This window comes from Hemicordylus capensis, chromosome 6, assembly GCF_027244095.1.
Source record: "Hemicordylus capensis ecotype Gifberg chromosome 6, rHemCap1.1.pri, whole genome shotgun sequence".
In the NCBI taxonomy this organism is placed as follows: domain Eukaryota; kingdom Metazoa; phylum Chordata; class Lepidosauria; order Squamata; family Cordylidae; genus Hemicordylus; species Hemicordylus capensis.
The window spans coordinates 67,772,331-67,788,554 of record NC_069662.1 but is presented as its reverse complement, the minus strand read 5'-3'; the positions used below and the strand labels follow the sequence as shown (position 1 = coordinate 67,788,554).

General features: G+C 44.0%; 1 protein-coding gene across 22 annotated transcripts in view; it reads right to left on the bottom strand.

Annotated features, from left to right (window-relative positions):
- The window catches only part of FHOD3 (formin homology 2 domain containing 3), a 663,149-nt gene that overhangs the window by 67,708 nt on the left and 579,217 nt on the right, over window positions 1-16,224 (bottom strand). The window lies entirely within an intron of this gene.

The window sequence follows — 16,224 nt, the reverse complement described above, 5'->3', positions numbered from 1 at the left end:
TTAAACTCTAGGACGTCCCTGTTCAATTACTTTTTAATTTGAACAAGATGCATGATTTTGAGTAAGATGAAGGCTCTATAAGATATAATTCTCTAAGATTTAGTTAGCCTGAGGCCTGATTCCGCCCCCCCCCCCCGCCGTTCTGCATTTCATAAGATATCACTTCAATGAAATTTTCAGACAGCATAGTGCAGTTCTACACCACAGACTTTACCAGACTTTTATAAATTGATCCCAGCTGAGAATCAGGCACATGAAATTCCTCAACTCAGTCACACAAGAATGATTCTCCTCTATGGTATTTGAGAAAGAAGAATAAAGATCTACGATGAAAATAGGCATTTCTTTTTTAAAAGCATTTTATTTTAACACACAAAACAATTCATATCCACAAACAACTCCCTAACATTTCTCAAAAAGAAGGTTTTAAAACATATTTTAATAATCTAATAGTGTAGTGGCTAGAGTGCTGGACTAGGACCGGGGAGACCAGAGTTCAAATCCCCATTCAGCCATGAAACTAGCTGGGTGACTCTGGGCCAGTCACTTCTCTCTCAGCCTAACCTACTTCACAGGGTTGTTGTGAAAGACAAACTCAAGTATGTAGTACACTGCTCTGGGCTCCTTGGAGGAAGAGTGGGATATAAATGTAAAAATAATAATAAGTATTATTATTATTACAACACAGGAAATAATATCTAATATATTGTGAGGAATGTGCCAATATTTGATGATAATCCAGTTTTCCACAAACTTATGCTTCCTTCTTTCACTTGTATGTTTTTTCCATAACTGCATAATCATATGACTCCCATTCTGTTCTTGTAAGAATCTGAGCTTTCCCCCACTGTTGTATATAACATGTTGTTGCTGCAATTCTAAAATGAATATCAACTCCCTATATTGTACCTGTATATATTTTAGATGTTAATAAACACAGAAATGAATCCAACTCTAGAATGATTGCTATTATTTCCACTATTGCCTCCCTCACTTCAGACCGAAATAGTAAGAGTAAGCTCTCATCTTACTACACTACCACTAAATGTGAAAATAAATACCAATGAACAACCCAGACTTCCAATAGTTTTTATCCAAATTTCCATTGGGATAAAAATTAAGTTTTTAAATGAAGCTTTTCAGCAAGTCATAGACCACCTTGTCATAACTTTAAGGCAATTTTCTTTTATATTTTTACACAATGATAAATTATTCGCCATTTTCCAGCTATAGTCTCACTCTTCAAACACAATTTGTTTACTTAACTCTTGACTCCACCTCAACTTATAATTCTTGACTTGTTCTTCCTCACAATGGAACAAAAGTAATAGGCAAAAGTAGAACAAAAGTAATAGGAATTTCTGATTAAGCATTATCTGCATCTATTAGATACAACTTAGAGCTTTTGGGCAGCACAGCAACCCACACTCTCCCCTGCCCAACGCAGTAGTGTGCAGAACCTATGGCTTTCCCACCACTAAACAGATGATTGGGGGGAATACAAAAGAGGGAACCTGAACCTGAGGGTGGGAGTGGAGACTAGAACCCTAGCAAAGATTGACCAGTGGGGATTGAGCTAATCAGCTGTAGTCAAGGATAACTGACTGATTGAATTAGGTGATGTGCTATCAGTGTGTTCTCTTCAGGACACAGTAATTAACTGCAGAGCTTGGCTTGCTATGGCTGAGAACAGAGCAGAGCTTAGCTGTGGATGGAGTGGAGAAGCCCAGCTAAGGTGAGGTCAGACTCAGAGGGCTTCTGTGTGAGGAATGCATGTGTTAAGGTTTAAAAGGAGAGTCAAAAGACTCCTACATAATATTCACATTCATGAACGTTGCCTTTCATCATTTATTTCACTGAGATTCCATTTGAAAATAATTTTTAATTGAACTGAATACATTTACAGCCTGTTCTGGCTGCCCTCACCTTTTGAAACAAAGCAGGGTTTATCTAATCTGACTATCCAGTTATACAGATATCAATATTTATTTACGCAGAAGAAAGTGTCATGGGCTCCCATACTGCACAGTGAACCACTGATCCAAGTGAGAGATGCATCTGCCACTTCTGAGCCACTCTGCAGCTCACCCGCGCTACCTCCGATGGCAGGGCTGCTTCATGGCTACTAAGCAGTGCATCGTTGCACTTGCCAGAAGCAGCATGGGCAAGCTGCAGTGTAACTCGGAAGCAGCAATTGCATCTGTTACTGAGATCAGCAGCTCACTGCACGATATGTCAGCCACTGAATTCACTGGGGCTTATGCCTAGGGAAGTGTTCTTTGTTTAGTTTATATACCGCCTGACTCCAAAGGCTCTAGGCAATTCACAATACAATTAAGACAAAATAAAACAAACTGTTAAAACAATGATTTAAAACATTTAATTTAAAACATTTGATTTGAACCAAATTCGGTACAGCTGTACAGAGTGACACATGGGGATGCCTCAATGGTGTAGCTTGTGATGATGTCATCCACCCCAATTAAAGATGGCGAAGTGGGCTAATTTGTAAGCCACCTAACTGATATAAAGCAAGTTTGGAACAATTGCAGGGACACACAAGATTGCAGCTTACTGTAGCTCAAGACTGTTGTTCTGGGCTCAGCCAATTCTGGATAAATTCTGCTGTGCAGAATTTCTATTATAGATGAAAGGGAAGCAAGCAGACCCCAAACTTGGAGAGTGAAAAAATGCCTCAGAAAAATTAAGAACATAAGAACAGCCCTGCTCTTGAACTAGATTCCCAAGTCCCATCTAGTCCAGCATCCTGTTAAACACAGTGGCCCACCAGATGGGCCACCAGATGGGCCACCAGAGTTGAAGGCATGCCCCCTCTCCTGCTGTTACTCAGAGACAGCCTGCCTCTGAGGCTGGAGGTGGCCTATAGCCTTCCAACTAGTAGGCATTGATAATAAGGGCACAGCAGAGGTGCTATTTCCCCAAGGACCTCGGGGCACAAATCCAGCCCCACTACAGTCTCTGACTCAACTCCCACTGCACTGCCACCAGGCAGCTGAGCATGACTATTCTCTCAAGGTAACAGGTGAAGTGTGGCAGGCCTGCAGACCAGCCCAAACATGGCCGATGGTGGGCTGGGCTGGGCAGCAAAGCTGACAGCCACTGTCTTAACTCTCCAGCTCCCAGAGCCACCTGCAGTGCCTGTGCATGCAAGTCTTTAACCTTCCTTGTCATGCCGCTCCCCTTGCTGCTCAGTGCTTCTGGTTCTGCAACAGCTGGCATATGGAGTTGGACAAACGGCAAGCTGTGAAGGAGGTAGGAAGGCGGGCAGTGACTGTGAGGCTCCCTGGGCCGGGTGAGAAACCAGCTGAGCCAGCCAGCACGCACATGCCTCCCTGCCACCCCTACCAGCAGGCTCCCATCCTCCTGAATCCCAATCAGCAATCCTTCTTCAGGCACAAATCTCCTCCCACTTCCAACCAGGCCAAGGCCAAGTGTGCCAGGAATTAATGGAGACCAGGGAGAGGCAGCAGTGCTCGGTGGGCACCTGCAGCCAGCCAGCACACGCCTCCCTTTCTTTCCACACCACCAGGGGTGGATCTTGTATTCTTGCTTAGTTCTTTAAAAAAGAGGAAATTCTTGCTTAGTTTGTTTTGTTGCAGAAAAATACCCAGGAAATGCTCCTCACTTCCTCTGTCCTTTGCCTGTCTGCTCTTACCCTCTCCCCATCTCCCTTATTTACTTTGTCCTTCGCCTGCTCTGAAGGATCCAATGCAGGCATCTTCAGAAGAGGTCTAATGATTGCCTGCTTAGACAGGGAGACATTCTGCCCTCTCTCAGAGAAGCATTTATAATTTCTACCAAGCCCTCTACAACAACGTCCCTGCCAGATAGTATAAGCCATGTTTGACAAGGGTAAAGATGACAGGTGGCAGGCTGTATCGTTTCAAACAGTTTATCCACATCTTCAGGAGTCACAAACTGAAAATGATCTAGCCTAACCACACAAGAGGAGTTGGACACTTCTGCATCAGACACTTGTGGTGTGCAAATCGGCCTTAATATGAGAGATTTTATCTACAAATAACATCACAGCAGGTAGTTGATGGTTCCAAGTTCTGATTCAAGAGAAGAGGAACATGTACTAGATCTCTCACAACCCTGAACAGCTCTACTGGATGTGAGCTTGTGGATGCAATACGTGCAGAAAAGAATTGCTCTTTTGCCGCACACACTGTCTGAGTCTTCAAATTACGCTCTTCAAATTAGATTTTCAAATTACACTCTATCTTGTAATCTGTCGGATTAGAGTCAAATCTTTCTCCACTTGCACTCCAGTCGTCTACCTTGCCGCTTCAGCTCCCATAGTTCTTCCATATACCAAGGGGCCCATTTTGAAGTGGGTCGGACACTTAGGAACAATCATGCCTGGTGAATTTGCTCTTCCAATTCTCCACCAGGGCATCAACAGGATCACTGGCAGAGCCAACATTAAATCCTTCCAAGGCTTCTTGGAATCCTAGTAGATCCAATAACTTTCTCGGGAAGACCATCCTAATAGGCCCTTCAGCCTGCAGAGGTGAGGTGTGGTTGTGAGTCCAACATTAACCGCTGGTCCGTCCATGACAATGGAGAAATCACAGGAGTCCCCAGCCATGGAACATCACCCTGATCAGAGTGAAATACCAGATCAAGTATGTGACCAGCAACATGAGTTGGGCCCAATGCTTAGGATAGGACCATAGTTGTCATGGCTGCTATGAACTGGTGAGCTGCCCCAGACAAATTGTTCCCGAAGTGAACATTGAAGTCCCCCCCCCAAACAAGCCTTGGAAACTCCAAGCCCGAGACCAAATATGTCAGTTCAGTTAAGGACTCTGTTGGGCAGCAAGGTGATGAGTACACCAACAGAAGTCCCTGTCTATCTCTGGTCCCAAAACTTGTGTAAACACATTCAATATGGTCGGACACTGCAACAGGAATCCTGGTAAGGGAGATTTTGTTCTTGTAGGCCACAGCAACTCTGCTTCCCTGCCCACATCTCCTCACCTGCTTCTCAACAAAGTACCCTTTGACCTGACTAGGCCACCAATCTCCCCCAACTAAATCTCTGTGAAACATACCAGGGCAGCTCCTTTATCCATAATCAGATCATGGATGGTTTCTGTTTTTTTCTAGACTGACCTGGCATTACAAAGGAGCAAGGTTAGCACTACTCCCCAAGGTCAAAGTGCTGGTAGGACAGCTAGAAATTTCTGATTTCACTTCCCCTGTAACAGCCTGCTGACCTGCCAACATTATTTCTTCTATTCCCCACCACCACCAGAATAGTCACCCCATAATCAATGTATATGCCCTGTCTTCCCATCTCCAGACAAGCCTAAACCAATAATAAACCAATCTCATCCAAAACTCAAAACATAAGCTTTCTGAACAGCAGCTTCAGCTTCTAAAACAGCCATAACGCTATGACATTAAATATGAAATACCTACCCACCACTACCACACAACCAGCGCGCACAGAGAGATAAATTCCTGGGCTAGGCCGTCCCTCAAGATAGCTCCCCAAAAGGGTGATCCCGGCAGGCTCACCACCACAGGCAGCATTCCTATACAGGCCCAAAGTAGGCTAGTCTGGGTAGGTTGTACTCAGGAACAGCTGACTAACTTGGGGCCCCAATCCACAGCACAATCCACAGATCACCCTCAAGACAGCTGGCAATGTGAGATGGCCGGCAGAGCTGCACTGGCTTCCTGTGCAGCTGGAAGAAATGCTTAGAATAAACCCTGCTGGGTATACCCTAACTCTATGTTGCTAGGTGTCCTTTGAATATTAGGTTTCTCAGTCTCACCAGATTCTCTCATGTGTTACACAAAAGTAAAATAGAGCATGATGCTGAGATGCATTTGTTATGGCAGTTTCTATCACGTGTGTCATATTCTTTACACCAATGTTCATTTGACAGTATTGTTACTTTAAGGGTTCCTGTGCCTTTCATAGATAGAAATTGATTAACGTTTTCCTGTTGAAGAGCTGAAATGATGGGGAATGCTTCACTAGTTGAATTTGTCAGCTAGTGAGTTGCTAAAAGCAAGTGTCTTAACATGGCAAATAAGTAAGGTTGCAGAAGAAGGAAGTTTCCACATGTGGTTCAGAAAGGTGTCTGTCTCATCTCTTGGTTGATTCTGTATTTTTTTTTTTTAAAACATATTTTATACCCCACTGTTTCTCCAAGGAGCCCAGAGCGGTGTGCTACATACTTAAGTTTCTCCTCACAACAACCTTGTGAAGTAGGTTAGGCTGAGAGACAAGTGACTGGCCCAGAGTCACCCAGCAAGTATCATGTCCAAATGGGGATTTGAACTCGGGTCTCCCCAGTTCTAATCCAGCATTCTAACCACTAGCACCACCCTCCATTTCCCATTACTAAACCAAAAGAAATTTGTCTTGTGAAAACTGCAGTGATGCTAGTAGCAGGATTGTTCATACAGAATTTGGATTCTGTAAATGGTGAGGGTTACAGTTATGAATTTTTGAGTTGGGATCAATAGCTTTTGAAAATGACTTGGAACAGTTTGTATCTGTTTGAACTAATTCTGCTTAGTCAAGGAGAAGGTGCTCATTGCTTAGTTTTCATCACAGGGGAAGTGAACCTTTGTTCACTACTTCTGTTTAAACATTGGCTAAAATGGTGTGTGGGTGTGTGTGAGAAGACAATGCTTATCTTGAAAGAGGGGAGGTAACATCATTAGGTCCAGTTTACAAGATTACTTAGCTGCACCTCTGGGTAGGAGAACAAAACAAACACTGTGCTTCCCCTTTAGAAAGGTAGAGACCTTTCTAGAACATTGGTGTTGGTTTCCCCCAATCCACAAAGGCTGCACCACCATGAAACAAGTTAAGGCTGTCACTCCTGGCAGCAGATTTGCCCTGATCCTTCCAGTCTGTTGCCCTCCTTTTCCACCTTGCAGGGAGAGGGCACACATCAGCTGCTCTAAACTGCAAGTGAGAAGAGGAGGGAGACTGGCTAAGTCAGTCACTACTGGGTTGGAAGGATAGGAAGAAGCAGGGCAAGAAGAACACTGGGAAGGAAAGAGTGGGGAGACATGCTGTATGAGGGGGAGTGAAAGGAGAGAGAAGGAACACAGTGAGAGGTGTGTGTGTGTGTGTGTGTATAGAGACAGACAGAGACAGAGAGAAAGAGATGAAATAAAGGGATTGATGGGATTTCAGATCAGGGTGAGGGAGGTTTTCTGCAGTGCTCTTCATATACGGGGGAAGGCAGAATATTCTCACCTTCCTCAGGTGCCAAAGGGTCACTTTTCAGCTGAACCTGCTTGTAGCTTGCAAAGTTGGGGGCGGGGGGCAGTTTTTAGGGCCTCTTGGGCCTTTACCATTGCCACATGTAAAATGAGAATGTACCCAAAACTCTTCTGCAAGGGAGGATTGATAGTGGTGGATAAACTGTCATTAAGAAAAGTTTCTCTGTCACTGCAGATCTTCTTATTGCGAGACATGTTGCATGTTTCTGGGGAACCCTGGGGTTGGAAAAATAACTGAACCATGGTAACTTACTTTCTATGGGGCTGCCTGTGTGTGTTTTAAACAAGAACATTAATAAACACATAGAGAACCAACTAGTTGGGATGTGCACGAAATAAGTTTTGCATTTTGTTTTGAGCTCAAAACAAAACACAAATGGCTGAAACATTTTGTTGAAACAGGGGTCAAGCCAGCTGATTCGATGAAACAACTCAAAACATTTTGAGTGTTTTGGCCATAGGGAACAATGGGGTAACTCAAAACACCCCATTGTTCCTCATGGGTAGCTCCTAGGAACACCAAAGTGGGTTGTGTGGTAGGCATGATGGGCAACAAAAGAAATGGGCAAGTGAGCAAGTTTTGGGGAAAGGTTAAAAATTTGTTTAAAATCACCAGCTTGCCCATTACTTTTATGGGTTGGGTGCACCCATCATGCACTACCACACAAACCACTTTGGTGTCCCTAGCTACTCATGAGGAACAATGGGGTGTTTCAGGTTTCCCCATTGTTTCCTATGGCTGGAAGAAACTGCACTCAGAGTGCACGCACAAGTTTTGCATTGCATTTGAAATGCATTTTGCATCCATGCCTTACACTGTAGAAGCACACAGTAAAAGGGAAACTGTTCCTCCCAACATAGAACACACATTTCAAAACCAGTCCAAATGGCCCCAAAAGAATCACTGACCTGGAATCCACTGCGAGCCACACTGTGTGCGCTGCAGTAACATCATTGGCAAAAGTTGCTCTCTCACACACCATTACGACAGCTGCCACAGCAGCACCCTTAGCAGCAAGCATAGCCATAAGCTCAACTAGAGCAACTTCAGCCACATTTTGACTGAGTATGCCTTGCAATGCAGATTGCAGAGCAGACCAGACCAGTGAGTGAAGCACAAATTAGTCTCAAGGACAGACATGGAGCTCATCATCAAGAAATATTACACACGCACACAGCTGCCACTATCCATTTCTCGCCACAAAACTATCTCACAAACCAAAACAAAACACAACTCAAGGCAGGTTCTGCCTTTGTCAATCCAACAAAACCAGATAATACCAGTAACAGCACAGCATATTCAGTGCTAAGAAAAGAAAACCACAAAATCAAACCTACCTTCCTCCTCTGATGTACCCTCCTCTCCTGATGTATCCTCTTTAAGAGAGGCATAAGGGCTTTCTCTGCCTCCCAGTCCCTTCGAATATATTTTGAAATTCCCTCCTTTTTTGTTGCCACTCCCTCCTCCCAGCCACAGTTGCGCATTACAACACTTGGTTTGTATAATAACAAGCCAACCAAGAATCAAGGAGACTGCAAGCCAATCAGTGCCAGAAAACCAATCAGCAAGGGAAAAACGGGCCTCCAAATTAGCACTTGAAATGCCAAATTTTGATAGAAATGGGGTTGCTTTATTTTGAGCTTGAAACAGGCCCTTTATTTGAAGGGCATTTGATTCAAACTTGAAATGGCCCTTTTCAAGTTGAAACATTTTGATGTCAAAATGTTCTACACATCCCTGCCAACTAAGCTCCAACCATCAGTTATACAGATCAACTGAAAAACAAGCTTTAGATTATTAACCCAGCCAACCAAAATTATAATCAAAAAGACTTCACAATGGTACATTCACATTGCAGAAAACAATGAGTAGCAACCTACAACACTAAATTTATCATTCCAAAAAGGTACAAAAAGTGACCATTTCTTAATAAAGTGAAAGTTATCTATCTGATTGTCTCTAGCTCTTATATAGGAACATAGGAAGCTGCTTTATACCAAGTCATACAATTGGTCAATCTAGTTTAGTATTGTCTAAGGATTCTGGCAGCATCTTCCCCAAGGTTGCAGGCAGGAGTCTCAGTCCTGTTGGGGAGATGCCAGGGAAGGAACTTAGAACCTTCGGCATGCAAGTGCTCTTCCCAGAGCAGCCCTACCCGCTAAGGGGAATATCTTACAGTGCTGATATATGTAGTATCTCATTCAAATGCAAACCAGGGTGGACCCTGCTTCGCAAAGGAGACAATTCATGCTTGCTACCACATCAAAGCCATACCCTATATCCTAAAAAAACACACTCAGACAGAGGAAATATTCTATTTATTTCCCTTTGAGAAGTCCTGAATGGGACTCCAATCCCCAGAAGGCTGTGCATTTCTCCAGCAGCACATGGGCTTCTCAGGAATCAGTTCGGCACTCCCTGCCCACCCCCACTAGGGATGTGCATGAACTGGCAGATGGCTGGTTTGGCGGTGGGGGGAGGGGATTACCTTCAAGAAGCAGAGAGTATGTTCTTAACACACACACACACACACAGACACAGACACAGACACACACACACACACCCATTTTCCTCACTGGGACTGTGCCAAAATCGCTGGCACGAGGCAGCAGTGTAGCTTCTTGCTGCCCCAGTCAGTGTCAGACTGGAAGTAGCCGGTGCACATTCCCCATGCCAGTGATTTGGAACACAGTGCCGGCAGGGGAAATGTAATGGTGGTGGGTAGATACCCCCCCCCCCGCTGAACCGTCAGATCTCCGAACCTGTTTGGCAGTCCAGAAAGGGACCAGCGAACCGGTTCGTGCACATCCCTACCCTGAACTCCTGAGGAACTCTGCAGCACCCAGCCACCCCTCGCGCCAGTGCTGGGTGGTTAATTAAAGGGCCGATGGAGGAATCAAGATGATGAAGAGATGCTGTGGTAACTCCTCCAATTCAGCTTTATTTTGCTTTGTTTTATTTTCTTTGAATTGACCTGTGGATTTTATAAATGCATAGTAGTCGTAATTGGTTTTTGGACTGCAACAAAATTGGAATTTTAAAGCTTTGGAATTTTGAGGCTCCCTGTCTATGAGTAACATGGATATAGCTAGAAACTACGATTGGCAGATTACGTTTGTTTTGAGTAGCAACTTGTTCATTCAAGATGAGAAACAACAAGCAATGATTAAGAAACAATCCTCAAGGCCAACTCAAAGCCACTAAACAACCCAAAATTGAAAGCTTTCTGACATCTAAAGAAATGTAAGTATTGTGAACTCTTAACACAGCCAACATATTCTTACCATTGAGCTCCAACCAGAGCACAGAAGCTAATGAAGTATTGGACTTTCTCCTCTTAGATTCAAATGTTGTATGTTTAAATGATGTTATACCTGTTAGAGTGGAGGAACAGCACTCAGTCATTGCTAGAGCATTCTCTGAATACAGCAACAACCCCCCAGAAGGGGGTAGATTTACTTTTTAGTTATGGCCGCAGAGATGGCTAATTTAATAACACAGTTTAAGTCAGTTAAAGTGCCAGGGAGTGCTCATTGGGCTGAACCACATATTATGTGAAACCACTGCTAAATGGGCAGAGGTTGGAATTTGCATACATCTGAATGTGTGAAACCACAGTTTTGTGGCAAAAGTGACCTGAAGTTTCTCTCGCCAAACTCCAATTTGACACATTAGTTTGTAGTGATTTTTGCCACCCCAACCTGAGCTTTTGCAGTGGCAGCGTTACATTCGAACATGGATGTTGCCAGAAACACGATTTCGTACTGTTTCTGGAACCGTAATCATAGAGAGGGCAGCCCAGACCCGCCTGGTATCACACTTGCTCCATGCTTGTGGTACTTCTTGATGGCTGCCTCTCTGAGCACTTGCCTGTGATGATGGTGCTCTCCTATCTAATAAAGCAGTTGCCTGGCAACAGGGGTGATGCCACATCCCATCCCAAGCTTGTAAACCTGTTAAGCGGGAAAGTCACATAGGGACATGCCCTCTTCCCACTCTGTCTCTTGTTCCCCTCTCCTAGCAACCAGGAGATAAAGGGGATGGGATGGCAATACCATGTGCTTTGCTCTCTGAAAATGAAGTGATAAGGTTCTGTGTTCACAAGCACATGCAGTCATGGTGGCAACATAAACCAAGCAACCCGATTAGATCATTGGGAAGGTAACGTATGGCAGGGCAGCAATACCTGGTGTTGGTTTAAAAGGCAGCCCCACCCAGGAATTATGGAATGGCTCAGGTCTATTTTTTGTACAATGATGTTGGAGAAGGGGGCTTCAGCCCCTTCCCCTTGGGTTAATGTGTGCAGTCCCTAGGCTTGCTAGAACCATCCAGAATGATCAACATTGCCTCAAGTGACAGAGGAGATTCTCCCTCTGTGATTATGATGGATGCTGCTCCTCAGTGGACCTCTCTCTCATGAGAGTCGAAGGCCAAGGGGATGCCCATTAACAATTCATGAGAAGAACCATCCAGGGGGCGGACAGGGAGATGGGGCTGAATCGCTAATAATGTATGATGAAAGCCATTCTCCCATAGGCCACTCTCTCATGAGAGTGTTAGACAATGGAAACACACTTGTGGGCTGGATGGCAGACGGTGCCAAGCCTGGTTGTGCCACAAAAGCAAGCCACAGAGATGAGAACCCTGACAACACCTCTCCCAGTCTTGGCAAGTGCTGCAAAGAAGCAGTTCAAGCGGGTCCTCTGCCAATCTGGGCGGCCATCAGGACATATACATTTTCATTTTTGCCTGGCATAGTGACCCCACTCTCCCGGGGTCCATGGAAATTGGGGCTGCTCTCTCCCATGATTCCCCACAGTGGCTGATCTACATATGCCGCAATGCCGGACAAAACCCAAGAAATTTGAATGAGAACTAAGATCTGTCCCCGGTCCTGGTGTTTCCCCAGTCCACCCACCCAGCAATGCTTGGACACATGGAGCATCAAATTCTCCTTTGGGTGCGTCAAAGTCTTCCCTTGAGAGGAGGGGAGGTCACTCTGCAAAAGTTCTATCATTAACCAGAGAGAACAGGTGCCTCACACAAGTGGGGTCCACTTTTCTTAGATGCCTCAACTCATGAGTGCACAGTCCGATGGAAGACCAAAGGTTTTCAAGCCTAAGATTCGAGCCTAAGGTTCTCCCCAGTGGACTGGCCCTCTCATGAGAAGACTAATCCCTGGGTGACAAGCCAACATGGGGCAGGAGTGTGGTTTGATCTCCATGGACTGCTTTGCTGGGGTGAGGCATCACAAGAGCACTGTCGGTCACAGCAGGCCATACCTCATATACACACCACCTCCTACGAAATCACTATGTTCCCTCCCCAAAGTAACAGAAAACAGTGCCCCTCAGCATCCCCCCACTGCCAGCAATTGTGTTTGTGTGAGACGATTTTGTTGCGGGGTCCCTACAAGGGCAGGGCTTGTATGGCATTTAAAGAGATTTAAATGCTCTTTCCCTGCTGAGGGTTGATAGACCATGCTGAAAAGGCAAGATTACACTCAGCATGCCCCCTTTAAGTTCATGGCCAAAAGCTACTGCCCTGCAGACATTTTGATGCCTTGCCCACCGTCTGGCAATGCAAGCACTATAGAGCTTGCTGGGATGCAGCCTCGATGGACCAGGAGGAGAGAGAAAGAGGCTCCCTGACCTGAAAACAGAAGTTGTCGGGCTCTGGTTGGATGAACATCTGTGATGAGATTCACGGTTAGAAAAATTAACCGTGGGTCCGACTACCTCCAGTTTCACATTACATGTGGCCATTTTATCCTTCCTGAGCTAATTAAAAATTACTAGCTGGGTGCAGAGCATCTGCGCCTCCAGTTTTCACCACCCACCACCGTTTTCTTTGCCCGCCCACCTGCCACCACCGTTTTTTTGCTCGCCCGCCGGCTGCCGTTTTCTCTCCCACCCGTTTTCTCCCCCACTGCCATTTTGTTTGCCACCTTGCCCACAAGCCTGTCTGCCGGTCATGCTGCTTTCCTCTCCCCCTGCTGGTAGCCCGCTCGCAAGCTCTCTGATGAATTGCCATGCATGGGATTAGCAACGCGTACACCTTAAGAGAAATGGATGGATAGATGACTCTTAGCCTCTTTTCTTATTTTCATCAAAGAAGAAATAGGGTTTGGCCATAATAATCTCTATATTTAAAAAGGGCAGGAGAGATGACCCAGCTAATTACCGTCCTATAAGTTTATTAAACATCACCAGATTTATGCCTAGCACTTATATGATAAACTGCTTGCCTGATTTGATTCAGAAGAGATTCTAGTGGAGAAGCAAGCCGGCTTTATGGCCAGCCGTTTAGCCTTAGACCAGGGCTTTGTGCTTCATCATCTGGAAGAAAAATACACTCAAAATTCTCAAGCGGCATTACTCACTGCTTTTGTGGATTTTAAGTTTGCTTTTGACCTCATTTCATGGGAGAAATTATGGAGAAAACTTAAAGCTTCTTCAACTGACTAAAGACTTTTCCTTCTTATTTACAAATTGCATGATAACACCCATTTGAGAGTCAGATGCAATGCATATGGACAGATAACAGAGGAGATTCCTACTCAAAAGGACACAAAGCAAGGTGGCATTTTAGCTCCATTCTTGTTTAATTTTTCTATAACCCTCCTAGTGTAGAGGTTAAGTAACTTAATCATCTTCCAAAGTTCACATCTAAGCACATATCAGTGCTTCTCCATGCAGATGATGCTGTGATTCTATCTCAGTCTCCTATTGGATTAAGAGCAGCATTATGAGCTCTTGCTTGTGACTGCATTGAAGTTTCTTTGCAGGTTAATTATTTTTAAAAACCACCCTAATTATAATGTTTGCAAAGTCCCCTCAAAAGTTGAATTGGACTAATGACAGGTTTAAAATTGTGCAAGTTGATTGCTTCAAATATTTAGGGGTAGTTTTTCAAGCAAATGTTAGCTTAAATGCACATAAAGAGTATGTAATACAAATGCCCAAAGCAGCATTCCAGCAATCCTGGCTTTTTCCTGATCTAGTTTATTAAGTGGACAGTTTATTCCGGCGGCTATCAAATTATATGAAGCAAAAGTGCAAGTCCAACTTTTGTATGGTGCTCAGATTATTTTATACACACATTTTGCAGCATTTGAAACAATTCAAGCCAAGTTTCTGAGGAGCTTATTTCAAGTGCCATGCTGTGTGGCCAATGTGGTTTTTTTAAGAGGCAGGTGTATTAAGAGTGGAAACCCGGGCCTGGCTTGTGGTATGTAGTTGATGGTTAAAACTTATCTTGCTTTCTAAGAGTTTGGCACTGCTGATATTGAGGGGTGGCTTTCAATCACGATGGAAAGGGTTAGTAGTGAAAAAATTACATTTACTTGGATTTTCTCCTGTGCTATTAATAGCATGGGGCTAAAAGTAAGTCAAGTTAGCCCTTAAACAAAGCCTGCTAGATATTGCACACCAAAATGAGTTAAGCTATGTTACAAATGAGTTCTATGTTGGGATCCAATTATATAACACCAAACCAGCAAGGTAGCTAAGTATGCTAATGGTGCCTAGGTACAGAAGAATGTTCTCACTTGCATGCTTTAATGCTCTTCCAGCAGCAGTTTTGGAGGGCAAGTTTAAGAGGATCCCTTATGCAGAGTGATTCTGCCTGTGTGGAGATGGAGCAGTCGAATCGATTTGTTTGGATTCAGTTTCAATTTATTATCCCTCATCCAGTCCCTTACTGCCTGTAGGCAGGCATTGGGAGGGTGGTTATGCCATTTCATGATGATGATGTCATGGATAAATAGATTTTGGTGTCAGCCGCATATTGATAACATCCTGTTCCAAATCTTCTGATAATCTCACCCAGCAGTTTCATATAGATGTTAAAAAGCATCAGAGATAGGATGACTTTATCTTCATTTTCTTTCAGATTTTGTTCCATGTTATTTCAGCATTTAACAGCCTATTTAATTTTATATAAGGTAGTCCTATAGAAAAATGTCCCTCTTACAGAATTACCAAGATGAATGCAAAATTTTGAACCAACACATTATTCCTGTACCGAAGGTTTCTTTGCACAGCAGATTGAGCACAGAGGAGGAGGAGGAGCTTCTTCCAAGCCCACCCCTCCCTCCAAAAGTCCTTTACACTTGTATAAATATATTTCAAAGGGCTGCCTAATCCACAGGAATTTATACAAGTGTACAGGACTTTTGGAGGGAGAAAAAGGATAATGAAAGTTTCTCTCCCTCCCCCCTCCATGTTTAGTTTAATGTACAAAGAAGACTTCAGCACAAAGACGCTGAAGGTTTCTTGCAGATCTGTCCTTCCATCACCAGAAGACTATGCTGGATGACAGCCAATGTGCTTTAGCTACATAATATGTAAATCAACTTGCCTAGATTCAAGGAAGCAGAATATAATGTTAGGAATATACCCCTTTTCAGACCAAACTCCATGACCTTTTAGGTCCACATTGGCATTACCAGAGACCAAACAGAAAAATACATTTTGCAGTGGAATAAGAGAATGTTTGGCATCAGTGCCCCTCTCCCATGCTGGATACCAACAACAAAGAAAGGGCTGAACAGGTCTTTGAGAATATCAAATAACCTGGGAAGATCCTAGGACAACTGCAGACAAACCTGGTATGCCATATAAGCAATTCAAATGCCTTCCCCTGGGAAACTAGAAGGTGATAATAAGTAAAGCAATTCCTCAGCAGAGCAACCTCTCCCTCAAGTGCAAGAACTATTTCCTAACCAATTAAATTAGCCTTGAAGACTACAACCTCATGATTAGATCAAGTCTCAAAGTATGAGCCTCACACCTATAGTGATCTCTACCCTTAGGCAATTCAACCTATCTGAATCTCCCTGACTATACATTCAGTCACAAGTTTTCATCACTGCTCCTCAATGATACTCACCAAGAATTGTCACCTTAGAAGCATAATTTATTGCCTCCTCTTTGTAAATA